Here is a 20,002-nt window from a genome sequence, read left to right on the forward strand (position 1 = left end):
CCAAAGTCTTTTTTTTCCAATTTTTTGATTTCGTTTTTCTTCTAAACCCCAGCTTGTCGAAACTTAAAATTTTAGGGGCTTTTAGACATTAAAAAATAATTCATTTCGTTAGAAGAAATTTTTTTTTCATTTACCCCCCTCTCAAGTTATCGTCTCTTGAAATTTGTAAAATTTGAATTTTTGACACCATATATTTCCGAAACCGCAAACTTTTTCAAATTTCTATAAACGCAAAAAGCTAACGGTAAGTTCCATGATATTAAAAAATATAATTATTTTTCTTAACTCACACAATTAACCCTTAAATTCGAGGATTATGTTAACCCATCTTAAAATTTATTTTTGCTTTATTTCAAAGACTGCATATATGCGTCATCCTAAATATAGGCAATCCAAGAAATAGTTTTTATATATGAATGAAAATAATTTTAATAGTGTGGTAGGTACACATAGACTGTATTTAAAAGCAGAATTTTCCTTGCTGAATGGAAAAGTGCTACAATACAAACCATTGGTTTGACCCAACTTTATTTTGTTTTATATTAGTTTTAAGATTTTACCTTATCATTTTAATGATATTTACTTACAAAAGTTGTATACTAAAGCCTACATCTTAGCTGTACAGAATATCAAATTGTATTTATACTAAAAATATTTAAATATTGTTTTTGTTGCAGTAATAAAATATTCATTGTATTCAAATATTTTAATAACTAATTCTTTAATTACAAAGCCATAAATCCCTAAATCATTTTTTCTACACAAATAGTTGAAAAAATATACATAGAATTATAACAAAAAAACTAGCGCCACAACTAATCCAAAAATAAATAAAAATTAGTAAATAGTAATTATTTAATTTGATAATATTGCAAATACTCATAATTAAATAATTACGAAAATTAAATAACCACAATAACTGGTATTAATTAATAAGCTAGTACAAAAAAGCGGTGCAATCTCGCATAACCTAGATTGTCTTTATAATTAATATTATAAAAATTGTTACATGAAATCATCGTAACCACAAAATGATTATAATGGGAATAAGCGTTTCCACATACATATATGAGTATGTATATGGACGACCACCTAATGAATATTAAATAAATTGATTATTTTATTTTAAACTGAATTGTTAAAATGCATCTAATTTCTTGTTACATAGAATGAGAAGAACTAAAAACAAGAATTTGGAATAAATTTTAAAAATAATAGTGATAATAAATAAATCTTTTGTTTAGTGATGAAAATCATTAGTGAATGAACATCAACCATTTTGATGTGAAAATTAAATGATATATCATAATCATATATGATTGAGAATTTCCTATTATAAAATATTAAGCGTGCACTTAATAAAATTATATAGGATCTTTCAAAACTTGCGCTTAGATTTTGCTTTAATTGTTATTGCGTTATTCACATGGACTTTTAAAAAAATTCTCGCAAAATGTAGACTGAAAGAAATACAAAATTCAGATGGAGATTATTGTCCTCCTACTGATGTGTAAGCGAGTTCTTGGAGTATTTTTTATTCTCGAATGAAAGCTTTTGTAGACGTGCTCGTGTTGGACATTATGTGAGTTAATATTATCTTTGAAGATCTATATTTTTAATAAAACAACACTTAGACCGAACTTTTTAAAGACCTTATATAATATCATCGAAGAGAAAATCAATCATATCTCATCATTAAAGTGCATTTTCGTATTTATTAAACATTTAGAATTCAATTTTTTTTTTTTTTTTTCTCCTTACTCCTCTTGGGAGCATAGGGCTTCCACTTGACATCTCCATCTTGTTCTATTTTGGGCTATTTGCTTGACTTGACTCCATGTTAGACCTGCGTTTTCTAGTTCTGATTTTACAGATCTACGCCAGGTGTTTCTGGGGCGTCCAGGTCTTCTTGAACTCTGCGGGTTCCACTCTAAGCTCATTTTAGCGATATTATTGGCGGGTTTTCTTAGAGTGTGCCCAATAAATTTCCACTTTCTTCTTCTTATTTGTCTTCCGATAGGTTCTTCGCCTGTTATTATCCAGAGGTCTTTGTTGCTTATGTGTCTTGGCCAGAATATGCGGCATATTATTCTGAGGCATCTATTGATGAATACTTGCAACTTTTGACTGGTAGATTTTGATGTTAACCAAGTTTTGCTGCCATATGTCAGAACCGATTTCACACAAGACCGGAATATTTTGACCTTAGTCGTTCTGGATATCTGGCTACTTTTCCATATTGGCTGCAGTCTACCGAACGCCGCTCTTGCTTTCTTCAGTCTGTTGTCTATATCATCTTGGTCCCCGCCCTCTGGTGTTATGATGCTGCTCAGGTAGCAGAAGCTGCTAACGAACTCTATTTGTTGGTTATTGAGTTCCAGACTGGCTGTGCTAGTACAGTTTATTTTCATCAACTTTTGTTTTGTCTATGTTTATTTCTAACGCCACAAGTTTGGCAAGTTTTTCAAGGTGTTTTAATTTGCTCTGCATGTCGCTGATCTTGTGGGATAGAAGGCAGATGTCATCTGCATAATCTAGATCCTCCAGATGTTGAGTGAGACTCCAGATTATGCCCCTTCTCTGTGAGCAGGCAAGTTGCAAGATGTTATCTAGCACGATTGTGAAGAGCAGTGGTGAAAGTGGGCCACCTTGTTTGACTCCTGACTGGGTGGTAAAGGATTCGCTTATTTTTCCTCTGTGTAATACTGCGAGCTCGGCTTCTTCATACAGTGTTTGGATCAGGCGGATTATTTTGTCTGGGGTTCCCCTATCTTTTAACGCTTTCCATATTGCATCGCGCTTAATTGTGTCGAAAGCGTTAAAAGATAAGAATTGTTAATTGTGTTTGAGTTTTGGTATGACTGTTTTTATTTCGCTAATATTTGGGGGATCTTCAGAAATTCTTAAGTTTGTTTGTCTTCTGACTGGGTTACTATCATGCAATTCTTCGCTGGTCGTATGTGTTATGTTGCTAATTGTTTCGAAGTGCTGTTTCCATATTTCTATCTGAGCACTAGGTTACCGCTACGGTCTCTGACAGGGCGGGTTGTGTTTTCTTTTTGCCCGGTGAGATTATTAATTATACGGTGCAAGCCACGCATGTTGACGCATGTTGTTCTGGTTGGCGTGTTGCTCCGCCTGGTACGCCATCCTTTCTAGATATCTCCGTTTGTCTCTTCTAGCAGCCTTCTTTACTTGTTTTGCTAAGCTCTGGTACTGTGGAGACTTGTTGTTGTTTTCACTGGTCGCTAGTTGCTTAGCATTTCTCATTTTATTGATGAGGTCCCAAGTCTCGTGTAAGATCCATGTTTTGCGTTGTATTTCTTTTCTACCTAGTGTTTCTTCGGCAGTCTCTTGAATCTTAGTCACAATTTCTTCCCACGGGTGTTCTTGGTCAAGTGGTAATTTTTCACACAGTCTACTGGTATATCTGCAAGCAATACTCATATACATTTATTCATGTGCATGCACATTTTTTTTGTTCAGAATACAATACTTTTGTATACTGTACATATAAGGCTTTTTTCCGCTATTATTTTTGTATACTAAGTTGTATTTATCAAAGAAAAATATTGTATTTTACAAAATTTTGAGGGAAAATAACACAGGAGGGCATTGAAATAAAAAGAAATTTTCTTTTAATGAAATAAAAAATTTTTTTTGATATTTCATACTAACTACTAAAATTTGAGAATTTCCGAGTAGTCACGCAGCAAGAATTAGTCGAAATCCGATTTATTATAAAATATGATTTGAAAGCTCAATTTGATAACTTGAAATTTGTTAATAAGTTTTTAAGATAGGAAAAATAAGCCTTATCATCTCCGTTAAGCTATAAACCGAAGGAGTCTAACGAAATATATAGAGAATTTTATTTAACAGAGAAATAATGTTGGCGATTTTCTTTTTGTCAAAAATTTTAGTTTTCTATTTCAAATAATCAAGTTTTTAAAGATTATATAGAATGGCAACAATACAAATATTTTAAATTGAAAATCTTTTGAAGATATTGTAAAAATTGGAATTTATTATATTTTTTTGGGAAAGCTTTACTGTTATTTTCAATCGAGTTTTTATCAAAATATCTAAAATATTTTGTTAATTGATACTGGAAATAGATTCAATGTGAAATCAAATTGAATAGATCATTTTTCTAAGAGATTTTTTAAAAATCTGGAATTAATTATTCTTTAAGAATTTTGCAAAATATCTGGAAACCACGGCCATGTTTCTGGATAACGAGAAAACTTACATGAAAATAGATTATTAAAAGATTTGAATTATTGCATATGATTATAAAAACCTGGGAAATCTCAGATCAAAATCAAAATCTTAAAATTTGCAATATTATTTAATTGGTAATTTCTAAAATTTTTTCTTTTTATTTTTACTTAATAAGTAAGTGTAAAGCGAGTATAACAAGTTCCAATATTATTCATTAAATCATTAAATACTAATTAATAAAGATTTTGACTTCAACATACATACATAATGTTCATATACGACAAATTTACAAAAAAGGGATTAACAGAAATTTTTTCAATAATTCAGTTTTTCTTCTTTAAGTTTCTTATATAGGTATATACATATTAGAAAATTATATTCTAGATTTTTAAAGAACTTTGACTCCAGGAAACTAATTTACCAATTTGTTTCTTGACATTCTTTTATTTAATTCAGGCATTGAGATCTAATTATTTCATACCAGACGAATTGTTAATTTTTTTTTTTTTAGAAAATGATCAGAAATAAAAATAATTCTATTAGTCTGCAACTCAATTGTTATCTAAATTCATTCATCATATTATAAAAGTTAACGTAGCTATATGGATAAAAATGTTTCCTTACTTGCATTGCTTTGCAATATTAGCAACGCATTTTTTTTTAAATACAAGTACTAGAGGAACATTTTCAAATTTTTTTTTCGATTTTTCTAATTTTCCTTTTCTTTTTGATTTTCATTCTTATGCATTCTGTGATTTGTGGTTAACTAAAGACCAATAAAAAAATTAACTTTTTGCATTCTTTTTTTTTTTGTTTTTTATTATTGCATAATAATTGTTGAGTTTCTGTCTCGTTATAATTTTTCATTTTTCTTTAGAGTTTTTTTAATATTTTTCTTATTGTACATAATATTATATAAGTATAACATGTTTAAATACACATCATACGTACGTACGTAGTCGCATGTTCAGCTACATTTTAGGACTGGTATAATGAAAATCAAGTTAATTGAAAATTAAACAAATCGTTAATAAAAAATAATCAAAACATTATCACATTAATTTTATCGTAATTGCTTACAACGTTAAGTATAAAAAACAAAAACAAAAATAAACTAAAAAGAAGCATAGTAAGAATTGCAAAAGAACGAACAAAAAATCAAGAAGAATAAGAAAAATAATGGCATAGACAGAGAAAGAAATGCATCAGTGCAATTTTTAAGTGAAAAAAGCAAATAACAAAGATGAGATTATCACGAGATCATTGTGATTCATTATGTGCGTATAATGTAGTCTCGTATTTTTTAAGCCAGAAGAAATGATGGCTGGCTGCAATTTTCATTTTTTTTTCTTGCCTTCTTGATTATGATGACTACTATTTATTGTGAGTTTTTTTTGCAACTGGGCTGCTGTTTTCATTTTAACATTCTTGTTTTTATTTTTTTTTTATTTTTTTGTAAACACTTTTTAAGCTAAGAATGTCTTATAAATTGCTTATAAATTATTTTGAAACGAATTTATTATTGTATCAAAATCGAAGAATATTTTACGTAAAAATGGACGTATAGAGTTGGAACTGTTAAAGTGTTAATTCAAGTACGTACTCTAAAGCTGAGAAGAGGAGTTTAATGCTCCTAACTAGCAATTAAAATTTGAATATTGTGACCTCATAAATATCTAGATATAAGTGTGAGTTTTATAAATATATTTTACTTAAAATATGTATTTACAGATGGTACATTAAATTTAACGAATTGGTGAGGCGATATTTGGATTTCGATTGCGATATTCATAGAATTTTCAAATATTGCTACCGTTCTAGTAAAAGTTTTAAATAATTAATAATAAACTATTATAATATTTCAAATATTGACGGTACTAACTTGTTTACTCTTAATTTATTGTAAAATCGTTGAAAATATAATTTTATGTAATTATATAATATATACATATATTTAAAATTTACACAACACGAAAAAAAAAATTTATTAGTGATATTTTTATTTTTGAATGTGTGCATTTGCAAATATAAGTAATCTATTATGTGATCTAACTTACAATGATTGTCAATTAATCAATGTTAATCGCCTTGATTTTCAATTGAAATGAATTATAAAGTGATAAAATTGTGATTTTGAAATTGATGAGTCTTGAAATCCTATGGTTTTTAAGCATAAATGTAAATCATATATCTTTCTGCGCCTATTAACAGGCAATATTTTCACCTTCAGAAACTATATGGCGTATTTCTCACATAACGTGGCAAATATTTTTGGGGATAATTCTTTGATCAATTTCCTTCCAAAAAATTTAATGGATAAGGAGCGAGGATTAGGGTAGATAAACTCGTTTTCCAGCTACAGTCTGTTGAAAAAAAAGGTAACAGATTTTTCAATAATTAAAAATAATTTTTGTAGCTATTAATAAGGGTTACCTGAATCAAAACATCTTACTCCATAATTCTTAGTACTTGAAGTAGCTTTAGAAGCACTCAAATTTCATTAATCAAAATTTCGGTACAGATAAAACCATATGAGAGCAAAATGAGAGTTGTAGCTTTGAAGGAATTCTGATTTTTCATACTATTACTCTTCAACTTTTAAAGTTTTAGAACAAATTTAGATTTACACCTTAGCCAAAAATATAAATAACTCGGTTTTAAAATAAAGTTGTTGGTTGCAATTACAGATTTAATATTGAAATTAATGTTAATGGCAACAATTAAACGTTAAAAGTTTCTACAATTTTATGAAACATTTCCTTACTGTCTTCATAAGTACTATTCATTTTAATTATATCGGGAAATATTTTTAATATATCCAATATTTTATTCCAAAATATCCGGATTTTTTCATAGAAACTTCATTCGAAACTTCATTCAAAACTTTATTCGAAATATATACGTATTATTACTACAATAATAAATCTGTAGTAGAAAAAACCAATGAATATTTTATAGCAAATTATTCCAAAGTTTTACACTTTTACAAGATTTTGACAATATCTATAAAGTTGTTATATTGAACCCATTTTACTTACATGGGTGCTAACCTTATTTGTGTTAAAACAAAAAAAAAAAACATTTTTTTACACTATATTATTCTATTTAGTGATAGAAACAAGGTTCATACCATTTGGTCGAATCTTGTAGAACATCACATCTTTTCGTAAAATTATATACATACATACATACATACGTATGTATAGTGTTCTGCTCACACAATATTGCAAAATGAAATCAATTCATTTCTGCTATGTTCATAATCACACAAATTTTGTTGTAAATGTATGTATATATATTTGCGTTTCAAAAATATATTTATGTATGTGAGTATGTAAATACACTATGTATACATAAGTATTTAATGTGCAACAAACAAGTTATAATGTTTTATTAAAGTATTTTATAAAGTAAAAAAAAAACCATTTTTCAACGCATTTTTTATTACAAAAAAACAAATTTTTTTTTACTGAATGAAATTGAAAATTGATTAAGGAAGATAAAAAAAAATGCATTTTAGTTGTATTCGTGACTAGATTCTTATTTTATTTAATATTGATACCTTGAATTTTTCCTTTACATCTTGATATGAACAACTGGTAGACATTAAACAATTAATAATGTAATTCTTGTAATATGGCAAAAAAATTAATAAAAAACAGCTAAAAAAAAGGAACGTCTTGTTAAAAATTTATTTAAATACAAAATAATGGTTCTGCAAATAATACCGTTATTTGGAATATTTTAATTTTTTCTATATAAATCTAATATAAAGATCAAGACTGGAAATTAATTCATTAAAATAACGGTAAATAAATTTTCTTTTATAATTTTATTTAATAATTTTGAAATTTTTAATTCAATTTTTTATAACAATTCTCAACAGTTAGTGACTTAAAAGCAAGCTAATATTTTTCTAATTAAGCAAAATCAACAAAATTTTGTTTGGAATTACAAAAATAACCTTCGAATTTATTCACAACTAGAAAATCATGTCAGAAAAAGGCAAATAATTTGGAATTCTTTTATGGGTTCTTAGGTAAGGAATTGAAATTTTAAGATCGAATCACTGCTTTAACAAGTGCAAAGTACTGCTTTAGCAAGTGACAAGATATCTTAGAATTATTAATAAAATTTAAATGAAATATGTATTAAAAAATTAATATTTAAAAATTAACTAAAGTAGTATTTATAGCTTATATTAAGATTAAATTAGATTCGTATATTAGCAGGGGTCAACCTGAGACTAGATCACTCAGTCTGAAAGACTTATAGTAACATCCAAGTCTAATTACAAGCGCCACTTTTCACAAGTTCGAGGACGCCATTCAAGTGAGCTAATCGTCTCCTGGCCAGTGCTTCACGAAAGCAGATAATATATTCAGCCGCCTCATCTTCATCATGGCAAAGTCTACACAAATGAACCCCATGTTGTCTTAATTTGTACAAGTGATAGCCCAGTCTCCAGAGCCTAGATAGGAGGCCAGGTGGCTTATATACTATAATAAAATAACAGAAATGCTTAAAATTCTATAGGTTTACCAATCAAGCATTTAACACTAAAAATTTAATACTCAACAGGCAAGGTTTTGATAATTTTCTAAAAGTAATTAAAAACATAATATAATATAATCCAGAACGATCATTGAATTATTATACTAAAACATTCATTATATTTAATAAGTTCATGTTAAACAGTATAATAAGAATTTTCGTTATACTAATCTTCAGCAAGTAAGTGGATGTAATACAATCCAATAAATATATTAAGCCAAAATTAAAGTCAATTTTAACAAAAATTTACTATTGAAAGAGATCAAAAAAATTTCAATTTTTATCGCTTATCATTGTCCAAATTTTATAGCAAAAAAGAGTCCTAAACTATTTTTTGTTATAGGGGTCTAAAAAAAATATTTTTAGTTTCATGTAACAATAAAATTTGTTAAAATTTCGCATCTTTCTGTGTATATTTCCGAAAATGAAAGATTCTATTTTTCAGGAGCCTTTTGGGGCATTAAAAGAAATTGGGTTTTGAAAGGTTTTCTTAAAACGGTAACACAACATAGTCAACTAATTCTAATTGGATTAAATTAAGAAAAAAATGCATGGGTTTTTTTAAATATATGAAAATTATAATTTTGTTTTAAATAAATTACAAAAACCAAAACTCTCTGAAAATATAATAGAAGACCGAATAGGTACAGGTAATAAGTATATTCTAGAGACTCTCAGTGTTATAATGTTTGCTAGGATTTAAAATTTTCTTCAAGACCCAAAAATAAATAATAGGTTCAACACGAATTAAAAGCGTCAAATTTAAAAAGTAGCAAATATTATCATACAAAATTTTATTTTTGTTTTTTAAAGCCTTAAACGCGGCGGTGTATAGCTATCTATATAACTTTATATATAATAAGCAAAACAAAAATTTCACTTTTCAAAAATTTTGATTTGAAAAAAACCATTCCATTTCGACTTCTTCACCTCGTATTATTTATTTACCATCTACAATATCATTAAGCAATGAGTTTTATAAATTGTGGTAGAAGTTTGCGAAAGATTTTTGGAAAACACAATTATAAAGCCCCAGGTTTTGAAAAAGCCACTCAGTTCTATGCCCAATATACATATTCTGTATAAAATTGCAGCAACGCGCTACGAACTAGCTTCTTATTTTAATAACTATTACAATAGTGGAATTAATATTGCGAATACAATATTTTTAATAATATGATTGAATTATCGTCATTTTGATTTTCTCATTTAACGTTTTTAAATTTCTAATCTCTTTATTTTAATCATTTTTAATTGGCAATGTATTTTTTACCTTTTCCACATAAAGTCAACGATTTTATGAATTTCAAATAGAAAACTGAAAAATATGATTTTTCAGTTCCCCCTTTTTAATCCATTGTCTGAATTATGACATTTTTTTTCTTCAAGAAAAACACAATGGCCTATAAAAACCATATTTTAATTCAACTTTAATTTTATTAGAGGTGAAAAAAAAATAAGTGATTTTCTCATACAATCTTTCTCTCTCATCTTATTCTTATTATAATTTTTTATAACTTATTTTGCGTCTAATTAACTCACATTTATTTTGAAAAAAGAAAAAAAAATAACAAAAATATTCACAATTATCTTTAATTGATACAAATCAATCCCACCTTCGTATGTGATACACGGGCATATGTTTGTGTTCAAATGTGTATGTTAATTTTTTTTTATAAATAGAAAAAACGCCTATATTTTCTTAATTTTTTTTATTTTCCCAATCTTACTACCCATAATATGTGTGCATTAGCCCATGTATTATAAAAGCAGCCAAAAAGAAAAAGTAGAAAAAATTACGAAAAAATAAAAAAATCGCTCTTTTTTTCACCTTATCTCTTTTAACGGTCGCGTGAATAGGTAAAATTAATTCTAAACAAATATTCGGTTTTTTTCTTGTATTTTTTTAAAGTGTATTTTATACTCGTATAAGCATGTGTGGTGGTATACTCAATTTCTTTATTGTATGTATATATATGTTAAATTTATATTTTGTTTTATTAATGAACATTTTAATAAAGAACAAACAAGTTGGTTCGCAAGTACTCGCAATAAAACGATTTATTACAAAACAAAAAAATTAAAATTGTTAAAAAGTAACAAAAACACCTTAAAGCGTTTTTTTTATCATCAGGATCTCAAAATCACTTTTAAAGCAAGGAAAAAAAATAAAAACACCTACCTTAAGTTCACATTATTTTGCCATTTTATCACTTTTTTGTTAACTTTACTATATAGCGAATTTTTGTTTTTCACTTTATATAGGCTTTGATTTCATTATTTTTTTATATATACATAGTTCTAGCCTGATACATCGTTTTGGTTTCTTTTTTTACCATTAAAGTATATATGTGCTTTGGTAAATCTCAGATCCTATTGTATTCAATTACTCACCACGACCTAACAGTTTAATAAAATGTAATAATAATAATAGTTATAATCTAAATACAATGCAATACCGTTTTTTTTGTTGCTCATTTTATTGTAAGGTAAAGTGAATAAACGTGCAACAAACAAAAAATAAATTTCATACAAAATTCATTTTGTTTTGTTTTCAGTTTGCTTCATACAAACCGTAATGTTAGTTTAAGCTTTCTCTTCGCTTTTCTCTTATAAAATATACAAATAATTTGAGTCTATGTGTGTTTCCCTAGTGGATTATTATCGTTATATTATGGTAGTACTCACTAAGCAGAACATATTGTTATTATTGTAGTGTATAAATCCAAATGATTTTGGAAAAGAAGAACTTACGGGATAGAGAGAGAGTATTATAAAACCTATACTGTAAGGAAGAAATTTAGATTCTATTGAAACAAAAAAATAAAAAATAAATTCTATATGGTGCGAAGTTTACAAACATAAGGAATGCAATATTTATGTAAAAACAATAAAAATAAAAATAAAAAAAACAAAAACGAGGGAAAAAAATAAAAAAGCTATGAATTGATCATAATTAGCCCCACCTATTTGGTAGGCGTTGCAAGTGATACCTTTGAGCTCTTTGATATTGTCTTTTTTTTTGTTTTCTTGTTCTTAACTGCTTTTGTGAGAGATTTTTTTTTTTATTGATAACCTGTTTAGGTTTTATTTCAATTTTTTTTACATTTTCCTTTGTTCTTTTAATCCTTTAATAAAGAACTGCGTTTTTATTGTGTTATTGATTTTTTTTAACAAAATGTTTTTTGAAAATGTTCCTTACATTCTATAATATACTTATGAATTCGCCTTAAAGGTATAGATAGGTAATCAAAATAAGATCTTTAGGCGAATTTGTGCTGTTTGTTTTTTTGTTTATTTAATTTTTTATTTTCTTTTTCCATAACAATGAATTGAGAAGGTATTTGACTTGATTGTTATAAGCTCAGAATTAAAATAGAATTATATTTTTTTCATTTTCAAAATTTGTTGTTGTCAATTTGAAATTGCATATTTGGTGAAATTTGCATATTGAGGAAATTTCCTAAGAATTTTTTTTTAAGAAACTTTAAATAACTTTGATATTAAAATTATAAGGTTCTGTCAACAAGTGAGATAGGGGTTCCTATACAATTTGCAGCTTTCTTGGATGGTTCAATCTAGTTAGCAATTTTATTCATATAACTGCACTATTTACGTCGCACAATTTTACTGGTATTTTTATTCTATTGGTTCTTTAAATAAAACGTAAGGGAAATAGAAAAATTGTGTTATAGAAAAAAATCAGTAATATATGAAAGCCTTACTAGTTTTCGCTTTTGCTTTGCAAACAATCTTGAGAATATGAGTGTCCCTTGCTCTAGATTTGTTTACCAAACTTTGAAATCAAAACAAATCAAAATTATTCGGCAATTTCACTTCTTACACAGAAAATTTTAGCGTTTGTCCCTTGCCTCCCCTTTTTTTTAAAAAGAATTTTAAAATTTCAAAAAAATATTTTAAATTTAAATTGAAAAAATTATTTTAATTTTATTTTGTTTTTTTTTTAATATTTTCTCATTAAATATTTTCTATGCAACAATAAAAACTTTTTATTCAATTAGACTTTCTTTTATTACCAAATTCAATAAAATTCATAATAACAATAGGAGCGTTTAACATCTCAATACAACATTCAACATAAATCTCATTAAAATTTAATAGATGACAGCTTTGTTTCTCTCATAAAAGTATAGAGAGGGAGAAAATAATCAACACAATAATAAAGAAATAGAGAAGATCAAATTCCCCTGTCATCATTAAAATGAAAAACAAAAATTACTATGTAATTTTAGTAAAACTGAGCAAAAAAGAAATGTCTTTTTAAATATTTTTTACAATTGTGTATTTTTCATCTCTTAACCCGTTTATTCCTATAAAAATAATTTCTTCGTTGGTTAATATCATATAGGAAATGTATGAGAGTAAGTTATTCTTTGTAAATTTAACTTGGCCATATAAGAGGTGTTTTACGACAGAAAGACATAAAAAATGAAGTATTGGTTTCGACTTAGATTTACGTAAATGAATGGAGCTAATTAAGTTTTAAAGCGATAATATAAACCAAAGTTAAAAGAACACATATTATAAGCTACAATACAAATACGAGATTTCAACTCACATTTTTGGCTGGTAAAATCCTATTCGTCGGAAAAAGAATGAGAATTATTCTCCGGATTACTTATCTTAATTTAAATATATTAAAAAATAATAACCTCTCTTATAGGCATAGCAAATTTTCTGAAGTCAAAAAACATAAATGTCAGGGTTAAAATTAAGAAACGTTTTACATTTAACAATTATTATAGTATTATAATTTAAAAAAAATTTAATCAACTGTGAATGTAAGAAATGTCAAGATACACTACTACACAATAATAAAAAATGCATAATCTACATAAAGTAAATACTAAATCTGCATACCCATGCAAAAAAAATTAAATACATAAAAATAAAAATTTCTGTGAAAACCCAAGTATTAAAGGCTTCGGATTCGGAATTATACGTACTAATATTCCAAAACAAGAAAGAAATCAGAATTGAAATTTATTTAGTAGTTTATGATCGCTTAACTATTTGCTTTTAGCTATGTTTATTTGAATTTAATATCATTGCTATTATAATATGGGTACATACTGGGTACTCGAATAAAGAAGAATTAATGGTTTAAATACTTAGGCTTCTGCAGAAAAATAACTTAAGTTTTCTTATTTTCTTTATTTTTGTGATGAAAATCTTTTCAAATGTATTGAAAAATATCTCATGTTAAGGTTTTTTTTATTAATGGAGTTCAGTTGTACGCTAAATCTATATATATAGATATATATATGTATACTTGAGGTGCCCCAATACTAATATGTTATATATTTAAATAAACATTTGATTTGACAAAGTTGTTTTACTTATTTTTTTATAAATAGGTTCAGAAAATAGCAACGATTGTAGTTCACAAACAATGTAAAATTTTGTATCTGAAATAATGAAATGATACTTACTTGAATCTGATCCGAAAATAGCTTATACTTCACGGTATTCAATGTACAGGGGTATCTTATTTAGTTCTTGTTCCAAATATTTTTTAATTTAAATAATTTCGAAAAAAATTTCATTTTTCAGAGCCTAAAAAACTCTGAATACAATAGGGTGCCGAAAAAAGAACTAGACATTTTATGCTCTCTAAATAAAGAAATTTTATTGATTTTGACGAGGATACTCACCGCATTTTGTCTGTATCAGAAAGAAGGTTTGTTTAATAAAAGGTTTTCTGATTAGGCCTGGTGCAAAAACAACCAACTTTATACAATGAGCAAGCCAAGCTCACTGTTTAGATGTTGTAGTTCGGGGGATGAGTTCGGGGGATCGCTTCATATTTTATGCAATTTTAATATGCTTGCTAGAAAAAGATTTCAACATTAATTGGAACGCGATTATTTTAATCCTCCGAATATTTACCTAACTCTTCGGGCAGATTCCACGAGGAAACATCGATAGAGTATGGTTTGTGTGGTTAAAGTTGGTTATATTACGTAAATTGATTTATCTTTTATTCTTTCGACATTATTGAAAAGAATAATACAAAATGAATTGGAAATTTTTCGAATGAAAGGAAATTGTCTTTAAATTCGATTTAAAGAGAATTTTTCTCTCCTTTTAAAAATTTTTTGGGAAAGATTTTTTAACATGTTTTTCTTATTAATATATTGGAATCATTAAGAATTGATTATTTTTTTTCCAAAAATCTTTTGTTTTCTCAAGCGGTGAATTCCCGTCTTTTTAAAATCAAGAGGCTTGAGTGATAATTTTAAATGTGATAATTTTAAAAGAAATCGGTTCAAAATCATTTAAAATTGTTCCGAAAACCGCAAGTTATTGCTTAACGAATAAACTGCGATTATTGAATTAAATACGGTTTTGTAAATGTCGAGATAGGACATTCTAACACTGGACACCATATAAAATATTTTATTCTCAAATTCGTGTAAGTAGTAGATTTAATTTTTCTTTGTTTTTTTTTGTTTTGTAAATGAAGAATTGGTAAAGTGGTGAAAGGTGAAGAGAAAAAATGTTTCTATAGAATTGATTTTTTTTGTTTTTATTGTTATTATTTTTTATTAGTTTTTTTTCTCTCTTAATTTTTAAAATAAAAAGCATAAATGGCTATAATCAACATATTTCAGTTATTAGTTTGTATTTAAAACATGTATATTTGTATGTATCTATGGAAAGTGGGAGGTTGAAGTGATGGCGGAGACTAAATTAAGACGTTTTGTTAGAAAAACAGTTTTGTTTTTGGTTTTGTTTTTTTTATTTATGAATATTTTTTTGTCTTTTTGTTTTATTTTATATTTTGTGGTTTCATGTACAAAACCATGATTAATACGTGTATATATGTACATACACACAACTATATATGAGTATGTATGTACGTATAAATAGTATCTATGTATATGCTGTGTGGCGTTGTTTTATCCTATAATTTTAAAGCGTTTATTTTTTTTTTATTAAAAATAATAACTACATACGAGTTAATATGAGAAGTGGATGAAAAGAGAGGGAAATACAAAAATAAGTGCTAAGGTAACTTGTTTTAAATAAAATTCCAGGTGATTTTTTACATTATCAATAGGTCTTTTTTGTTTTTTTTTTCTTGTTCATTTTTGTGTAGATGTAATAATGTAAGTACACGAATATTAAACGAAGTGTATAACTATATAGTATGAGTTTAAAATATGTAATAGCGATGATGTTGAAATTATTAAGGTAAAATAAAAACATAATAAGTGTGTACTCACTTTACTGATATGTATGCATGGGTATGTACATATGTGTGTACATATAATACATGTAAAGTACAATAAACCGAAATGATAGGTTGATATAGATAAAAAAAATATAAGAAAAAAAATCGAATTAGCATTAAAGTTGTGGGGTGGATTGGTTTGTTGCGATGTTTTAATAGACAAACGAAAAGCAAAAAAATAAAAAAGTGAAACAAGTTGGTAATTGGATAGTAAAATAAAATTAGAAATTTTTTAAAATGACTTCTCACTAATTTAATGACTCAATTAATTTTAGTTTTCTTTTTTTTTAAATATTTTTTTTTCCACGAAATTTGTATGGCTTTGTACGTAACTGTCTGTATATTCAGATATACTATTGTATTTTAATTTCAGCAAGATTTTTAATGCTTAATGGTAAATAAAAATCTTGTGAAGAAAGGCGTGAGTATTTGCTTATATAATTTAATTAAATATAATTTCATTTTTTATGAGTTTATTTGAAAATTTAGAAAATATTTATAATTATATTTTTTTTATGTAACAGTTAATGTGCTCCTATATGAAAAAGAAGTTGTTCTGCAAGTTGAATTCAAAATGTTGTGGAACAATTGCTTATTCTCAGCAATAGAGGGACTAACTCGTCAATTTATCATAGTCAGTCTTATTATTGCAGCCTCTCAATTATCTCAATTAAAGTATAGTAGAATTATAGAACATTTGCGCTATAATAAAAACAAAAAAAAAAATATTTTATGCAGAATAAAAAACAATGGCAATTAGCCATTATTGTCACGCCATTTCCATATTCTCTAAGTTTAAACATGAAAAATGCAATTATAAATAAATTTTCTAATTCGTGGTTCCTCAATGTGTGTAGGCTTAATTCTTTAGTTTCATAACGATTTAGATTGCACAGCGTGAGTTAACAAATCGAATAAAGAAATCTCATTTACTTTATATTGAAATATGTTTTTAAAATTAAAAAATTTCACTCACAAGTTCATTCTAATGCTCATATTTTTTGGCAATCGTATGTATAGGGTTGAAATCAATGCATTTACAATAATTAATTAATATCTTCAACATATATATTTTGGTGGCATTAAGTAAAGATGCGCTATTGAATTTTACCTTTTGGATATTAAAAATGTTACTAAATTTAATCACATTCGAAACAATATTTAATTTTATGATTAATTTTGAGAATCTAATGATTGGACACTTTTATGCCGGTATTGTTGCTATTGTTTAAATGTAGCACAACTTTTTTTTTCAAATCTGTGCTAATATTTATTCTTAAAAAAAAATTCGAAATTACTGTTAAGAATCTGAGATTTGTGAGCATATATTAATATTGCACTTGTTTATATTTCAATAATCTTAAAATGTATTATGCAAAAAAATAATGCAAACCATAACATTAATTGGTCTTATTCAGAGAAACAATAATAATAAATCTACGATGCTATGATGTTTTTTACATATTATACTAGAATGCTAGACAACATTTATTCTGTTAAACTACAAATGGATATATAAACTAACGCCTCTGCATTTTCTTCTTTGTTTTGATATAATATTTCTTTAAGACACTGATCTAACCATAAAAACTATACATACAAAAGCTTTTATTAATTTTTTAGTACAATAATTTTAGAATAAATGGCATGACGAATTTTCGTTTTCTATACTTTGCTGCTGTATAAAATTCAGCATTTTTATTTAATTGCTATTAATAAAGTATACAGTTTCAACTGGTTGGTTTAGCACAATAACTAAGTTGTTGAGATTATTTGAAAGAATAATGAACATTAATTAAATGTTTTAAAAAATTTAAAATGCTATAATTTTCATGAAATAGAAAATTTTCTTTAAATGTATTTTATATAAAACTCACTTGGGTGTATTATTGATCAGTTATATTAAAATATTGAACTCATTGAGGAAAATGTAGTGTGATTGCATCAAATTTCACATTATATATAGTGTTTTCGAAAGTAATGTGTCCGTTCATGTTTAGAAAAATGGAAAAGTGAAACAAGAGTCTATTTTCACTTCTATATTATCTCAATTTTAGGGTGTAAGGACTTAAATGAAAATAGTATAATAGGTTAAAGTGGCAGCAGTGACGTTGAGATGTCGTCTAATTTTTTTAGCAGAAATATTTTTAAAACAAATATGTTGGTAGTACATATTGGCCCATATAAATATAAAACATTATTTCATTAACTATTTTTGATTATTTCTTTAACTATTTTCAAATATTTTAAATTTAATTTTTGAAAAATCAATGTTTTGACTAAATAAATGCATTTTTATGTATTCGATGTACAGTTTATTTTTCAATGTAAATTTACAAAAATCTGAAATTGCAATAAAATATATATTGAGGCTTCTAAACAAAAAAACAAACATTAATGAATTCCTTTTTAAATATTATTATTTTAATAATATTAACGTTTCGCTTTAATTTTTAAAATGTCATGACAAAAAACATGACAATGATTATATTATTTCACTGCGATCAAAATAAAATTTATTTCTATAGTTTTCTATTATAGCCGCATATCGTAAACACAATCAGTTTAAGAGAAGAAAATTATAATACTGAAATAACAAAAAGGACATAAATTTAATATAGTATTACAAAATAATACAGATGGAAAGTTTTAAAAAAATGGGCAATTCTACTTGAAAGATCACATATTGACGAACAAATTTATATTCCTGGAAAATATGAAAAGTTTATAAATTTAATTAAGCGCTTCCTGAATAGTTTAAATATATTACACGTAGTCACGTAGTATTCTTCTGTTCCTGGTGAGATTGCACTTATGTCCCTGAATATAATAGCCAATTTAAAAATTTTCAATCACTTGTTTTTGTTCCATTTAAGAACATACAACTCCTAAAGTAAAACACATTATATAAATGTAAAGGAGTTTCATATACCATAAAGCGGTACTTGAAGGAAGCTATTGTTTTACTATCAATTTTTTTTATAGTTTTACATTGGAAATAAAATTTAAAACTGTAGTGCGTAAATTTATAAAGGTTATTGTTTTCATTTCTTTACAGTTACCCACCCTACCAATTCGGTAATACGTTGGAGTTTTGTGTTTTTGTATTTTGAAAGTCTTTTTTAATCGAATCAAATAAATTTAGTTTAAAATTTTTTTAAATTTCAAAACTCATCTACGATATTACTAAGTATTTTTGACAATTTATTTCTATTTTATTGCCAAATTTCTATTCGAAATGTCTAAAAAGTATATTTGAAAACGAAGTAATGATGTGACTCCATTTTTTTAAAATAGAATTATAAAACAAAATTTTAGAAAGTCCAGTGAGGTTTTAATTTTATTACTATAAGGAAAAATCGTAAGATTTAAAAATGTTGAAAGATTTGGAAGAATTATAGGAGTAACTTATGTATAAAAAAACATAAAAATGTAATATAGCACCTCAACGATTGCTATTATAACCGTATTGATTGGAAATCGCAACCTTGAAGTTTTTGCAGTCATTTTTTGCTCCTGCTGTAGCAAATTTAGTTTAGAAATACAAACGCAAAGTGCATCAAAAACCCCCCTTTTCACACTCAATATGCCATGTGCTCATTAAGAAGAGTTTATTGTCTGAGTGAATGTGGAATGCAGAAATGCATACTAGTGATTTGATTTTTCAATTCTCAAAATTTAGATTCAGATTTTTGAGCAATATTAGAGCAATATTGTTTAGTGATTGACCGTATAAGCTACAAAAAAAAAAATATTCTATATATAATAAAATTACGATAAATTTAATATATTTTATTCACCTATTTAAAATATTATAATAAAAACTGTGTGTATGAGCACGCTGGATGAAAGAGAGACGAGCGAGGGAAAACAAAGAATTTTCGCACAAAAATATTCATGAAAATCGTGGCGAAAATTCACGATTTAAATATAAAAAAAAAAACAAGAAAAAAAAACAAAAATTTT

Source organism: Condylostylus longicornis, unplaced genomic scaffold, assembly GCF_029603195.1.
Source record: "Condylostylus longicornis isolate FDR11 unplaced genomic scaffold, ASM2960319v2 ptg000004l, whole genome shotgun sequence".
Lineage (NCBI taxonomy): Eukaryota > Metazoa > Arthropoda > Insecta > Diptera > Dolichopodidae > Condylostylus > Condylostylus longicornis.